This window comes from Loxodonta africana, chromosome 5 (assembly GCF_030014295.1).
Source record: "Loxodonta africana isolate mLoxAfr1 chromosome 5, mLoxAfr1.hap2, whole genome shotgun sequence".
Lineage (NCBI taxonomy): Eukaryota > Metazoa > Chordata > Mammalia > Proboscidea > Elephantidae > Loxodonta > Loxodonta africana.
In genome coordinates this window covers 69,267,932-69,284,537 of record NC_087346.1, presented here as the reverse complement: position 1 = coordinate 69,284,537, position 16,606 = coordinate 69,267,932, and positions in this window count along the sequence as shown.

Here is a 16,606-nt window from a genome sequence, read left to right as displayed (position 1 = left end):
CTTGGGTCCATTTAAGGGTTGCATCACTGGACTTTTGAAAAACACATTACTCATCGGTGTTATTGACAAAAGGGGTATTAAGTCATTCATAACTCATACTTCAGAAGGGAGAGACTGGACCAGAATAACCTGAATAGACATTCCAGTAATGTTCTTACCGTCTGCATGTTTCTGGGATATCGTGACATTACCTATTGATACCTTCACCAGAGGCAGAATTCTCTTGAAGGTTTGATCTTCAGATTAAAATATATTACTGTGAGTTCAGTGCTTCCCTAGTAACACAGATCAAATGACCAAGCAGAATTTTCTTCTAATGACCTAGAATTTTGAGTTGAAACCTGACTTGTTCCTCCTTCTCTTGCACTATAGCATATGGGTAAGGGACTACCTGGGTTTAAATTCTGTCCTTTAGGAAAGTCACTTAACCCTTCTGTGCCTCAGCTTTCATATTTATAAATAATAATACCCATCTTTGATGAAGATAAAAGACTACAGCCTTCAGTATGGATTACACCTCAACATAAAGAAAACAAAAATCCTCACAACTGGACCAATAAACAACATCATGGTAAACAGAGACAATATTGAATTTGTCAAAGATTTCATTTTACTTGCATCCATTATCAACACCTCTGGAAGCAGCAGTCAAGAAGTCAAATGATGCATTGCATTGGGCAAATCTGGTGCAAAAGACCTCTTTAAGGTGTTCAAAAGCAAAGATGTCACTTTGAGAACTAAAGTGCCCCTGATCAAAATCACTGTATTCTCAGCTGCCTCATATGCGTGTGAAAGCTGGACAGTGAATAAGGAAGACTGAAGAAGAATTGATGCATTCGAATTATGGTGTTGGTGAAGGATATTCAGTATATCATGGGTTGCCAGAAGAATGAACAAATCTGTCTTGGAAGAGGTACAGCTGGAATGCTCCTCAGAAAGGAGGATGGCGAGCCTTCGTCTCATACTTTAGACATGTTATCAGGAGGGACCAGCCACTGGAGAAGCATGTCATGCTTGGTAAAGTAGAGGGTCTTTGAAAAATGGAAATACCCTCAACAAGATGGATTGACACAGTGGCTACAACAATGGGCTAAAACATAGCAACGATTGGGAGGATGGTGCAGGACCAGGCAATGTTTTGCTGTGTGGTAAATGGGGTCACTATGGGTCGGAACCAACTTGACAGCACCCAACAACAACAACAATGTTTCATAAGTTGTGCTGAGGACTTAATACATGTAAGGCTCTTAGAACAGTGCTGTGCACGGTGTAAGTATGTGCTCAGTGTTAGCTATTATTTGACTTTATAGACTCCTTACCTGCTTGCTTATCTTAACCTGTTGGCTCTTTCCTACTTTGGCTAGGCTTCCTGGACCATATTCCAAGATCATCATGATTTGCCAAATTCTCCTTGCGTAACTGAAATCGTGGTTCTGACTTATCTTCATGGACAAAATCCCATTGTTAATCCTACTCCTGTCCCAGTATGACCTCTAGTGTTTGGACAATTCACTAATTTATTCACCAGTTATGTTATGGATTGAATTGTGTCTCCAAAAATATGTGTTGTAAATCCTAATCCCTATACCTGTGATGGAGCCCTGGCAGTGCAGTGGTTAAGAGCTCAGCTGCTAACCAAAAGGTTGGCAGTTCAAATCTACCAGCTGCGCCTTGGAAACCCTCAGGGGCAGTACTACTCAGCCCTATAGGGCTGCTGTGGGTAGGAGTTGCCTAGATGACAAAGAGTTCATCTTGGTTTTGTTACGCCTATGGCTATAATTCCATTTGGGAATGAGTTTTCTTTGTTTTGTTAATAAGGCAATATTAGTGTAAGGTGTGTCTTAAATCAATCTCTTTTGACATATCAAAGAGCAGATTAAGCAGCAAGCAAGAAACACAAACAAAGGGGAAGACATGCCACATAATCACCAAGAAACTGAGGAATAAAACTGAAAAGAGACAAGGACCTTCCCCCAGAGCATACACAAGTAGAGAGAGCCTTCCCTAGAGCTGGCACCCTGAATTCTGACTTCCAGCTTCCTAAACTGTGAGAAAATTTCTGTTCATTAAAGCCACCCACTTGTGGTACAGGCAGTCCCTGGGTTACAAAAGTCCGATTTATAGACAATTTATATATGCCCTGTAATGTTACATAAATTTGCCCTCACTTTGAAATGATTGAACCAACCCCTACTCTCAACAAATTCTTCATCATAATCACCTTCACTTGGTGCACATGCAGCTTTTTAATCCCTGAAAAGCCTTAGAGCCCTTTCTTGCTCTAATCAGTCTAAATAAGAACTGTATGTACCTGTTAACGACTTAAAAAAAGAAAAAAACTCCTTTTTTTTTTCTTTTTACGACTTACCTACAAATTATTAAAACACACTCAGGAACGGATCTCATTCATAACCCAGGGACTGCCTATGTTTGTATTATACAGTAGGTAAACAAGACAAGCCTTGTCTGGGTGCTGGGGGATTATTGTGCTGAATTGAGTTTACTTGCTAGATAAATGCAGTTAAGATCACACTTTAACTTCTCTGTTCACTTGCAACAAAAATTTGAGAACGCGTATACATAGTAAAGAAATGATGAAAACTTACACATGGTAAACAACTTGGAAAAATTACTTGAAAACTATGAGATAAAAGAACCATTTCTGATGTACACTTAAAACAACAAGAAAACCATGATTACCAACAGGCATTGCCTACTGAAGTTGACTTACTGGCCTGCCCTCAGGGAGTGCTTGTTCTATGAATATTATCTCTACCATTTTACATTATTTCTTTAACAAATAGTTTTTTTTTATTGAAGAAATGAACTATTGGGCCTGTTGATATTATTGCTTCATCTTTTACTCCAGCATCTCTGTGTCAGCTGATGAAATCTCTTTAGGGTTGTTCAAAATCCACATTACTGTTACTAGACGTTCAAATGTTTTAAAAGAATTTGTTTTGGAAGAGACGCTGGCCTTTTTGGAAAGCAGCTAGAGAACAATTCAACAAATCATTGGCAGCGGTAGTTCATAGTAAACCCAGTGAAAGAATGTATTGATCAGAAAGACATAGAGAAGTATGTAGCGAATTTCGCTGAAATAAAAAAATGAAAGAAGGATTAAGTGAGAGGCAGTCAAGTAGAGAGAAATCCTTTTCTAATAAGTGGGAAGACAGTTACGTAGGTTCATACTGTTGATAAAGAAACAAACTGTGAATGTAATCTTTTTGCTTTTGCCTCAGAAAGAGAAACAGCAATGGGGGTGGAATTGAGCAGGGTCTTTCTTTTCCGTGGGATCCCTTTTCATTGGGAGTGAGAATAACGAGCACTACTTAATGACTGAGCAAGCCCAAGTCAGTGAAGAATTCATCTGCCTAGAAACTTGAAGCCACTGGCTAGAGCAGGAGAAAGACTGAAAGACACTGATGAAGCAGCAGAAGGAAAAGTGAATACTCCCTAGAAAAATATTTGACCCTTAAGTACACATTCAGGTAGCGTTTTACTTGAATTCTGTTTGATATCCCGCAATTGTAATTGGCAAATAGGTGCCAAGTGTACCTTCCTGATGATGTCTTTGAATTTTGATTTATCTTTTCAAACACAGAGATCTTTAATATTTTTATGTTTACTGGTCGAATGAGAATCTATTCAGTTTTTAAAAGCCTAATCACTAAAGCATTCCGGGGTCTGTTATGGGTCTCAGATTAAACCCTCTATCACTTTACTCTGATTCTTCATAACTGAGTTAGCCAATTATATTTATTTCAGGCAGTGTGTACAGGAAGTGATGTACCAATTTTCCCTCCTACCCCTCCCCCATTACAGAGGTAAAGGAAATCCCATAATATGTATTTATTCTAAATTCATTCTTTATATCCAAAAGGTCTCTGGATGGTGCAAACGGTTTGTGATAGACTGCTAACTGGAAGGTTGGCAATTCGAACCCACCCAGGGTTGCCCTGGAAGAAGTCCTGGTGATCTGTTTTCATGAAGATTACGGTCAAGAAAACCTTATGACGCAGTTCTACTCTGTAACATGGGGGGTCACCAAGAGTCAGAATCGACTCAACAGTAGTGGGTTTTTGATTTCTTTATATCCAGGATTTTGAAATAAGGAATTAGGAAGCTTTAGCATTGATAAGCCTCTGAGCCTCTTGTGTTAGCTCATTCTTCTGGTGCTGTTTCCTATTCAAGTGGTCACGTTCGTGCTGAGTCTCATCAGAACACATTTACGACAATCACGGAGTTAGTTTCTCTCTTGGTGCTTAAACACCATGTTATTAATATTGCATAAAAATATTGCATACTACCTACTAATCCATTTAACTAATTGTACATATTTATAAATGAATCTCAAGTTGTATGGATCTTAAGTACCGAAGCTCGGGGGTGAGAGTGAATTATGCAGTGGCGGTGGCTTCAGAACAAGGAAGGTGATCATTTTAGGTTATTCCTAAAAGTCAAGGTAATAGTACTCTTAGAGTTTCTTTTTGTTAATGAATCTACAATTTGTACAATAAGAAAAAAAAAAAAAAGGAGAAAGCCATTAATGCCTGTGTTGTAAGGAGCATATGAAAATCTATTGTAGCAAACAGGCAGGGGGCGGGGAGGGGGAAATAGATCTCCAGGCCTTTCTTCCAAAGCGCCCCGGGTGGACTCACACCACCAACCTTTCAGTTAGTAGCCGAGCACAGTAACCGCTTGCACCAGTGACTCGCCAATAATAATGTTGTTGTTGTATGCTGTCAGGTCAATTTTGGCTTATAGTGACCCTATCGGACAGGGTAGAACTGCCCCATAGAATTTCCAAGGAGCAGATGGTTGATTCGAACTGCCAACATTTTGGTTAGCAGCCGAGCTCTTAACCACTGTGCCATCAGGGCTCCCTAAGTATACTTGCTGCAGTAATTTAAATTCGGAAAAAGCAATGGGGGTTGGGTTATCTTTTAAAGTGTATCACCTTTAGGTACGTTAACAAGAGTTACAAAGAGGTTTCTAGGTTTACTTATCCCTGGGTGGTACAAATAGTTAATGTGCTCAGCTTCTAACTGAAAAGTTGGAGGTTCGAGTTCACCCAGAGACACCTTGAAAGAAAGAACTGGAGATCTACTTCTGAAAAATCAGCCAGTGAAAATCCTATGGAGCACAGCTCTACTCTGACACCCATGGGGTCACCATGAGTCAAAATCAACTCACCAGCAACTGGTTTAGGTTTATTTATAACCTCAGTTTCCCAGTTCTATTTTGCTAAGAAGATCTAAAATTGGTCATCAGTGAATACTTTGAACAAGGGCATTTCCTAACCCTTTTGTTGGGGGAAAAAAGTCCTTATCATCCTAAATCTATAAACTGAAAATATATGGTTTTTATCTTCTATAACACATTGGTTATGAAATTGTTTTCTTCTGTTTTATCTCCTACTGCAAACGTTGGTGGCATACTGGTTAAGAGGTATGGTTGCTAACCAAAAGGTCGGCAGTTTGAATACACCAGGCACTCCTTGGAAAGTAGTTCTACTCTGTCCATAGGGTCACTATGAGTCGGAATCGACTCTATGGCAATGGGTTTGGGCTTTTTTTTTGGCAACGTTAGGAAATGTCAAGTCTTATCAAACGCCTCCTCGTATGCTTGTTTTCCTTACTTCTATCCATTCTTCTCCCTACGTTCTCCATCTGTCTCAGCCCCAACATTTCTTTGTCATTTTGTGCTCTAATATCCCTGGTTCCTTCTAAATTTCTCAAGGATAGTAAAACACACATTTTCAGTTTAATACTAATTTTATTTCCGAAGTCTCTGGGTGACACAAACAGTTGAGTGCTAACCAAAAGGATGGTGGTTTAAACCCACCCAGAGGCACATTGGACGACAGGTCTGGCAATCCACTCACATAAAGATTGCAGCCTAGGAAACCCTGTGGGATAGTTCTACTCTGTCCTATCGGGTTATTATGAGTCAGAATCAACTCGATAGCACATCGCAACAAGATTATTATTGGGGAGTCACTGGGTGGTGCAAGCAGTTAATGTGCTCAGCTACCAGCTGAAAGGTTGGCAGTGAGTCCACCCAGAGGTGCTTTGGAAGAAAGGCCTGGAGATCTACTTCTGAAAAATCAATCATTGGAAACCCTATGGAGCACAGCTCTACTCTGAATATACATGGGGTCACCATGAGTTGGAATTGCCCTGATGGCAACTGTTTTTTTTTTTTGTTGTTGTTATTTTTACTTTTCCCATACACATGCTACTTGAGTAGACAGATAGAAGAAGTGGTAGTGGCACACAAATAATTGTAAGTGGTAGACAGGTAATCATTTTTGTTTAAATAATTAGGCATTTGTTAATATGATCTAAAAAATATATAACTTGTGCTTCAAATCCATGATTTGGTATATACCATTGCTTCATGTGAGACTAAGTGATATAAAAAGGAGTTGATTTAAAGTCAACCTATAGTAAATATTACATAAATAACAGTGTAGGGAGTATATGTATACAGAGGCAAAACTGTGAAAGTGGTTCACAAATGACTGGAATTTGGATAGCATTGGTTTAGAGAGAAAAGGACAGACATTTATGTCAAGTTAGAGTTGAGTTCAAATACCAGTGCTGCCACTTAACCAGCTCTGTGACCTTGGATGACCTTTCTCAGCCCACCTTTAATTTATAAAAGTAGGTTTAATAATAATAAATGATTTTTCCTTTCCCAGAACTGCTATGGAGGCAGAGCTTTTGCTGTCTTTTCGCACCTGTTCAATTTCTTTTGGAATGCTTCATCTTTTCTCATGTGTTTAATTTCCTCAGAGTGGTTAATTGAGTTTCAGAATATTTTGTAAGCCTTATTTGCAGAGATTTAATTACCTCACTTACCTATTGTGCTTCTTCACGCTTCATCTTAATCAGCCAGAAAAATAGTGGCTTGTCCTGAACCCTTTCGTTATCATTGGCATAACAGTATCCCAGCCACTTTTTATGCCCCTGGACCTCATAGGTAGTATGTTATTCTGGTTCTAATGAATTTACCTTCAAGGTGGGTCCCTTTTGAAATGTATGAAGCTCAGCAGACCAAAGTTGGAGCCTCATTGTTGGGTAGGTTGACCATTCTATTAGGTGATGCTTCCTGGATGAGTTAATTCCTTTATTTCTGTGAGATAAGGCTTGTAAGCATAATTATAGCTTTCCTGTGTGGCAGTTAGGGAGCCCTGATGCATTTGTTTTGGATTCTCTGTGTCATATTTGGAAAACCAGAGGTTCCCCATGTAACCTAATGGAAAGGTGTTCACAATAAATTATGTATCTAGTTCCACTGGTATACTGTCATACCACAGACTGGTGGCATCAAAGTGCCACTTGCCTCATTGGTGGCTTGTATTACCAGATGATATTTCTCAAAATCTGTATTACCAACCAAAAATTTAAACACACTCAATTAGTAAACATGCATTCTAATACTTAAAACACATGACATCAAAAAAACTTTTTCTAAATAAAAATTTGGTAATGAAAGGGTTTTAATCTAATGAAAGAAACAGATGAAGGATGTTAGCTAGGGTCAGAGAACCATGTGTGAGCCTCCATAAGGTTCTGTTCATCAACTAATTCTTAGGTAGCTTGTTATCTACTTTTTACTTCCTTCTTGGGGCCAGAGGTTTTTAATCCACATTCTTTTTCCTTCATAAGCTGCTTCCACTCATATTTCAGGTTGACTGTAAAATGGAAGAATTCTCTCTCCTTGCCTTTCTCCAAGACAAGTACACTGGCCTTTTTCATTTTAGGATTTTACTTTTAATCACTACGAAGGTACAAACATAACAAATTTGGAATGTTTGTTCACAGTGTTTTTCCCTATATGTGATTTCTCTGATGTAGTTGCAGAAGTTTCTGATACCGAAGTCCATTGATGTCTTTTCAAAGTCTGTCTATCCAGGTTGGAGTGAGATCAAGTTGCTCAGACTGCAGCCCTTCGTGGGTGTGGGTAGGCTCCATGCCAGAGCCTGGTGAGATGCTTAATCCTTTGCAGAATCGGCTTTCTAGTTTTCCTACCTACTCAATCATTTCATCTACTCTGCCCAATATGTAAAAGACCCTGGTGGGACTGGCTTCTAATTATTTAGGCCATTCTTGCAGCTTTGCCAATGCTTCCTTGCCCCTCTGGCATAGTCATCAAGCTGAGAACCCAAGAAGACCCTGTCCTTTTCCATGTCTATCTTACCATCAGGAACTGTTCTCCTGGGTTTCAGACCATGCTGAATCCATCTGGAAGCTTCTTTCACTAAGCTCCCACAGTGTCTTTTGCTATGCCTGACTGTTTGACCATCGCCACAACATATAGTCTTGACCAAGTAGTGTAAACAAAACATCACGCTAGGCAGTGTGCAGCAGTATTCATTGTTCTTTTAATTTTGTTTACATTTACCAGTTTGTTGATAAGGCTTACTGTACCATTTATATAAGAAAATTTCTCCATCTATTATTTCAAGGAGCCCTGGTGCCACAGTAGTTACGTGCTTGGCTGCTAACTGAAAGGTCAGCAGTTCAAACCCACCAGCTACTCTGTGGGAGAAAGATGTGGCAGTCTGCTTCCACAAAGATTTACAGCCTTGGAAACCCTATGGGGCAGTTCTACTCTGTCCTATAGAGTCACTATGAATAGGAATTGATTCGATAGCAGTGGGTTTAGGTTGAGTATTATTCCAAGCAAATATCTGAACATTGTCTTTAGAATGACCGCATGATAGAAAAATTGGCTTATAGCCTTCATGCCTGCCGTATATTTTTCCCATCCTCAAACTACTACCAAATTTGTCCCTTTCCTTTTTCAGAGAGCCCACATGTTTTCTTGGATTTTTCAGTGAGTTTTTGGTTCCCAATTTAAGGCAACCACCAGTTTATAATGTCCTCAGAGACATGCCCTGAACATATTGGATGATTTAGCTCAGTGGTTCTAAAACTTTAATGTGCATGCAATCATTTGAAGAGTTCTTGTTAAAAATGAAGATTCTTGTTAAAAAACCAGGGCCCCATTCTGGTGATTGTAATTAAACAGATCTGGAATAAGGGTCAGAAATTTGTTTTTAACAATCACCTAAGGTGCTTCTGACTCAGGTGATATGGAACTACATCCTTGGGGAACTGATCTGACCTTCCTGGCTCTGGCTTTCACCTCTGCCCACACCTTGAGTTCTCTAATGATCACTTCTTTTGATGCCCCTATTCAGTTCTACTAAAAATATTAGTTTTACGCAAGCTAGTGCAGACTTGTAAAAACTATTCTTGGCGAAACTTCCTCTAAAGAAAAAAAAAGCTTTTTTATTCTTCCCCTCATAAACATTTTCTAGGTCATACTCAAAAAGTTGAGTAAAGTATCCGGAGATGAAAAAGAATTTTATATTATTTGAAAACTGTTTTTCAAGTCAAGAAATATTTATTTATTTAAAATACTGAGCGAGTACTCTTATTTAAATTGTTTAATTATATACGTTTTATACGTAGGTAGTCTTGGACTTAAATGGGGTTCCCTTCTGACTACTCCATCGTAAGTTGGTTCTGATGTAAGTCGAATACCTCATTTTTTTAGTTTTCATTATGATTGCCTTTTATTATTAGTATCTTTATAAATCGTAACACTGAAAATCTTCGAGTGACCATCTGAGAATGATAACATCAACAATATACGTGCAGCAACATTGCATGTAGTACATATTACTAACAATAAGATGTAACAAAAACAACAACAACAAAAAAAGACGGTTGTAAATGTGGTTTGTCATAGCTCAAATACATTGTAAGTCAGGGACTACCTGTATTCTGTATTTCACATACACTAAATAGTACAGAGAATAACATAATAGACACGAATGTACCATTCTGTCTTAACACAATAACATTTTGTCACATTTAAAAATAATCTTTAATGTTCATATTTTAAAACATTTACCATATGTGTTCTTACCTGTAAACAACAAATAGTGTTGCTTTGAGTGCTTTTAAATTTTACATAAATGGTATTCACTATATAGATTCCTTTGTAGCTTTCTACAGATGACATTGTTTTCAATATTATCCATGTTGCTCTATGTTAACCTCATCCACTCACTCCAACATCTGTATAATATTCCATTTTATAGGTAGACCACAATTTATCATTTTCTTATTGATGATTATTTGGCGATTAGCCTATATATGTATGGTTATTAAAAGCATTGCTGAATTGCGTAAGTGTGCTAGAGTTTCTTTAGGTGATATTATGTCATAAATCCTGTGACTTGCATTTTAAAAATTACACATTAAAAATAAAGGCCAAAGATAACAATCAAACAACTATATCTTCTTATTGTATTGTGTCAAACACTCTCATTGAAACAACCTGCTTTTAGACAATCTGTGAGTTTATCTATTCCTCATTCTGTCTGGAAAACCCTTTCAGAGTTGAAATCAATAAATGTATATAATTTTTTTTTCATATAACATAATTACATGTAAATATTTCACTTATTCAACAAATTAGTTCAGCAAATGTTTACTTAGTGCCTCCCATGAGCAAGGATAGACGCTGGAGACGAAGACAGAATTCCTGCCTTCTTGGAGTTTATATTACATTTCACATAATCACATAGACTGCAATTTTACTATTTAAATAGCAATTAATATTACATAATATTAATGTACTATAGTTTGCTTATCTGCTTCTTCAGGGAATTGTGACAGAGTTTTATTCAGAAATGTACACATACATTACATCCATGTTATAATTAAGGATTTAATTTGACTAATGAGGGGAGTATGTCTGATTAATGCTCAGATTGACTTAAAATAGAGCATATCTCTTAGAGGAAGAAAATCTGGACAGACTCATAACAAAAGAAGAGGTTGAAGATGTCATCAAAAAAATCCCCTGCCCCCCCCAAAAAGTCCAAGTCCAGATGTCTTCAACGGGAAATTCTACCAAACATTCAGATAAGAGCTGACACCAGTTCTACTCGAACTCTTTCAAAACATATTAAAGGAAGGAATACTCCCCAACTCATTCTATGAAGCCATCATCACCCTGATACCAAAACCAAGTAGACACCACACACACACACACGCAAAATTACAGACCAGTGTTCCTCATGAATATAGATGTAAAAATTTTCAACAAAATTCTAACCAGTGAAATTCAAAAGCATATATATAAAAAAAAATACATCATGATCAGGTGGGATTCATACCAGGAATACAAGGATGGTTCATTGTTAGAAAATCAATTAATGTAATTCACCACATAAATAAAACAATGAATAAGTATCACACAATCATCTAAATCAACCCAAAAAAGGCATTTCATAAATCCAATACTCTTTCCTGATAAAAACTCTCAGAAAATAGGAGTAGAAGGGAAATTCCTCAGCATAACTAAGGGTATATATGCAGAACCAACAGTCAACATTATTCTCAATGAAGAAAGACTGAGAGCCTTCCTCTTGATAACAAGCACATGACAAGGATGCCTACTATCACTGCTTCTATTTGATATTGTACTGGAAGTCCTAGCCAGAGCAATAAGACAAAAAAGAGAAGTAAAAAGTATCCAAATTGGAAAAGAAGAAGTAAAACTATCTTTAAGCACAGATATGATTTTTTTACACAGAGAATCCATCCCAGAGATTACACAAGAAAACTACTGGATCTAATAGAAGGTTTTAGCAAAGTGGCAGGGTACAAGATCACTACACAAAAATCAGTTGGATTCTTCTACACTAACAAGGAGAACTCCAAAAAGAAAATAATAATAATAATAAAATACCATTTACAATACCCATCCCAAAAGGATGAAATACCTAGGAATAAACCTAACCAGGAACGTAAAAGACATATACAATGAAAACTATAAAACATTACTGCAAGATACAGGATGGATTTTTTTTGTTTTCCGGAATAATGAAACAGGATCCTTACCTAACATCATCCACAAAAATTATCTCAAAATGGATCAAAAACCTGTGTTAAAGCCAAAGCCATAAAGATCCTGGAAGATAATATGGGGACAAAATTATTTTTTCTCAGTAGTAGATTACCAAACACAGCTACAAATGCATGAACAACAGAAGACCGGTTAGATAACTTGGACCTAGTAAAAACTGAATACTACTTAAGCTCATCAAGAAGCACTGGTGGCACAGTGGTTAAGGGCTTGACTACTAACAAAAAGGTTGACAGTTTGAGTCTACCGACCACTCCTCAGAAATTCTGTGGGGCAGGTCTACTCTGCTCTATAGGGTTGCTATGAGTCAGAATCGAATCGACGGTAACAGATTTTGTTTTGGTTTTTAAACTCATCAGAAAACTTTATCAAAAGAGTAAAAAGAGAACCTATAGATTGGGGAAAAATCTTTCAGAATATTTATCTGATAAGGGTATAATCTCTAAGACATATAGAAAACGTCAACCACTCAACAACAAAAAAACAGATAACCCAATTAAAAAATGGGCAAATGACATGAACAAACACTTCACCAAAGGTGACGTTCATATGGTCAAAAAACACATGGAAAGATGCTTGCAATCATTAGCTATCACAAGGACGCAAATCAAACTATGAGGAGATACCATCTCACCCCTGTGAAAATGGCACTGATGAAAAAAATAGAAAACGACAAATGCTGGTAAGGTTGCAGGGAGATTGGAACCCTGCTCCACTACTGGTAGAATTGTAAATTGGTTCAACCATTATGGAAAACATTATGACATTTCCTCAAAAAATGATATTAGCCTTTTGTATATTTTCTTTGGATAAATATCTATTTAGATCATTTACCTCTTTTTAAGTTGGTTATCCTTTTATTATTGAGTTGTGAAAGTTCTTTTCATATCGGTCCCTTATAAGATATATTATTTGCAAAAGTATTTCCCTATTCTGTGGGTTGTCTTTTCATTTTCTTTATGGTATCCTTTGAAGTACATAAGTTTTTAATTTTGAAGAAGTCCAGTTTATCTAATGCTTTTAGTATCATATCAAAGAAGCCATTGCCTGATCCAAGGTCACAAAGATACAAACCTATGTTTTCTTCTAGGGGTTTTATCACTTGACCTTAAATGTAAGGGTTTATTTCTGGACTCTCAATTTCACTCCACTGATCTAATGTCTATCTTTTCAAGAATACTGCATACCAGTACTACACTGTCTTGATTACTGCAGCTGTGTTATATGCTTTGATATTGGAAGACCCTAGAGAACTAAAACTACTGACATGAACAGATATATACACACCTGTGTACGTTGCCACCACTCGTCTGTCAGTTTGTGGCACTGTGTGTGGCTTATGTGTTGCTGTGATGCTAGAAGCTATGCTACCAGTATTTCAAATATCAGCAGGGTCACCCATGGTGGACAGGTTTCAACAGAGCTTCCAGACTAAGAAAAACTAGGAAGAAGGACTTGGAGCTTTACTTCTAAAAAAATTGACCATTTTAAACTTTATGAATGTAGAAAAGTTGTGCATCAGGGTAGTAATATTTCAACATACTTGTTCAATCTGTCTGCTGAGCAAATAATCCAAGAAACTGTGCTATGTGTAGGAAAACACAGTATCAGGACTGGAGGAAGACTCATTAACAACCTGCATTATGCAGATGATACAACCTTGCTCACTGGAATCGAAGAGTACTTGAAGTGCTTAACCGATGAAGATCAAAGACCACAGCCTTCAGTATGGATTACACCACAACAAAGAGACAACAAAAATCCTTACAACTAGACCAATAAGCAACATCATGATAAACAGAGAAAAGACTGAAGTTGTCAAGGATTTCATTTTACCTGGAACCACAATCAACACCCATGGAAGCAGAAGTCAAGAAATCAAACAACATTGTACAAATCTTCTCCAAAAGACCTCTTTGAGGTGTTAAAAAAACAAAAACAAAAATGCTACTTTAAGGACCAAGATGTGTCTGACCCAAGTCATGGTGTTTTCAGTTGCCTCATATGCATGCAAAAGCTGGACAATGAATAAGGAAGACGAAAGAAGAACTGATACCTTTGAATTACAGTGTTGGTGAAGAATATTGAACATACCATGAACTGTCAGAAAAATGAACAAATTTGCATTGGAAGAAGTAGAGCCAGAATGTTTCTTAGAAGTGAGGATGGCAAAACTTCATTTCAAGTATTTTGGACACATTATCAGGAGGGAGCAGTCCCTGAGAAGGACATCATGCTTGGTAAAGTCAGAGAAAAAAAGGAAGACCATCAACCAGATGAACTGACACAGTGGCTACAACAATGGGCTCAAACATAGCAAGGATTGTGACAATAGCAAAAGACTGGGCATTGTTTTCTTCTGTTGTGCGTATGGTCACTATGAGTTGGAACTAACTCGACAGCACCTAACAACAACAACAAATGTTCATTGCAGCATTATTCACAATAGCGAAAAAAAGGGAAACAGCCTAATTGTCTATCAAAAGAGGAATGGATAAACAAATTGTGGTACATACACACAATGGGATACTGTGCAGCCGTAAACAGTAATAATGTGTTCTCAAAATATACTATAACACAGATGAATCTGGGGAACATTATGTTGAGTGAAATAAGTCAATCACAAAAGGACAAACACTGTATGATCTCACCATTATAAAAAGATAAGAAAAGGTATACATACAGAAAGAAGCATATTTTGGTGGTTACCAGGGATGGGAGGGAAGGGGGATCACTTTCTAGATAGTACCATAACCTGTTGCCATGGAGTTGATTCTAACTCATACATAGCGACCCTGTAAGACAGAGCAGGACTGCCCCATAGGGCTTCCAAGGAGCAGCTGGTGGATTTGAACTGCCAGCCTTTTGGTTAGCAGTAGATAGTAGACACTTGTTATTCCTGGTGATGGGAAGGACAATATCCAATACGGGGGAAGGCAGCACAACTTGACCAAGTTATATTAAGGCCCTAAGAAGTACACGAGAATAAGGGATGATTTTGGTAAAAGACTCAACACATACAATTTCACAACAGTAATAACAACCAAAATATATGTGTGTGTTTACGTAACCCAAAAGCCAAATCGGTTGCTGTTGAGTTAATTCTGACTCATGCTGTTGTTGTTGTTATGTGCCGTCAAATCATTTCTCACTGATAGCAACCCCGTGTACAACAGAAGAAAACACTGCCCAGTCCTGCATCATCTTCACAGTCATTGTTATGCTTGAGCCCACTGTGGCAGCCACTGTGTCAGTCCATCTCATTGAGGGTCTTCCTCTTTTTTGCTGACCTACTTTACCAAGCATGATGTCCTTCTCCAGGGTTGATCCCTCCTGATAACATATCCAAAGTATGTGAGATGAAGTCTCGCCATCCTTGCTTCTCAGAAGCATCCTGGCTGTACTTCTTTCAAGACAGATTTGCTCGTTCTTTTGGCAGCCCATGTTATACTCAATGTTCCTCACCAACACCACAATTCAAAGGTGTCAACTTTTCTCTGGTTTTCCTTATTCATTGCCCAGCTTTCATATGCATATGAAGCAATTGAAAAAACCATGGCTTGAGTCAGGTGCATCTTGGTGTTCAAGGTGACATCTTCGCTTTTGAACACTTTAAAGAGGTCTTTTGCAGCAAGTTTGCTCAATGCAATGTGCCTATTGATTTCTTGACTCCTGCTTCCATGGGTGTTGATTGTGGATTCAAGCAAAATGAAATCCTTAACAAATCCTTGACAACTGTTTATCATGATGTTGCTTATTGATCCAGTTATGAGGATTTTTGTTTTCTTTATGTCAAGGTGTAATCCATACTGAAGGCTGTGGTCTTTGATCTTCATCAGTAAGTGCTTCAAGTCCTCTTCAAGTTCAGCAAACAAGTTTATGTCATCTGCATATCGCAGGTTGTTAATGAGTCTTCCTCCAATCCTGATGCCCTGTTCTTCATATAGTCCAGCTTCTTGGATTATTTGCTCAGCATACAGATTGAATAGGTATGGTGAAGGAATACAACCCTGGTGCACACCTTTCCTGACTTTAAACCAATCAGTATCCCCTTGTTCTGTCCGAACAACTGACTTTTGATCTATGGAAAGCTTCCTCAGGAGCATAACACCGGTTGTTAATGAGTCTTCCTCTAATCCTGATGCTCCTTTCTTCTTCATATAGTTCAACTTCTTGGATTATTTGCCACCCTGTAGAACAGAGTAGAACTGCCCCACAGGGTTTCCTTGGAGCCGCTGGTTGAATTAAACCCGCCAACCTTTTGGTTAGTACCCGAGCTCTTAACCACTTTACCTTCAGAGCTCATGTAGTTACATAGGTAGAAATGTATGTGTATATGTATATATATATATATATATGTACATACGAACATGTAGGTGTGCATGTATATGTGTTTCTGTAGGCAAATATATATACATGTTTGTGTGTGCTACATATATATATATTAATATATAAAATAAAGCACATAGGCAGCACAGTTATGGATACTTCCTAGACTTAACCAAACCCCTCACAGAATTGGGTTACTGCGTTTAAGGGCTTAGGACCATAGTCTCAGGGAACAGCTCAGTCAGTTGGTATAACTTAGTTCATAAAGATAATGTTCTACATTCTAGTTTGGTGAGTAGTGTCTGGGGTCTTAAAAGCT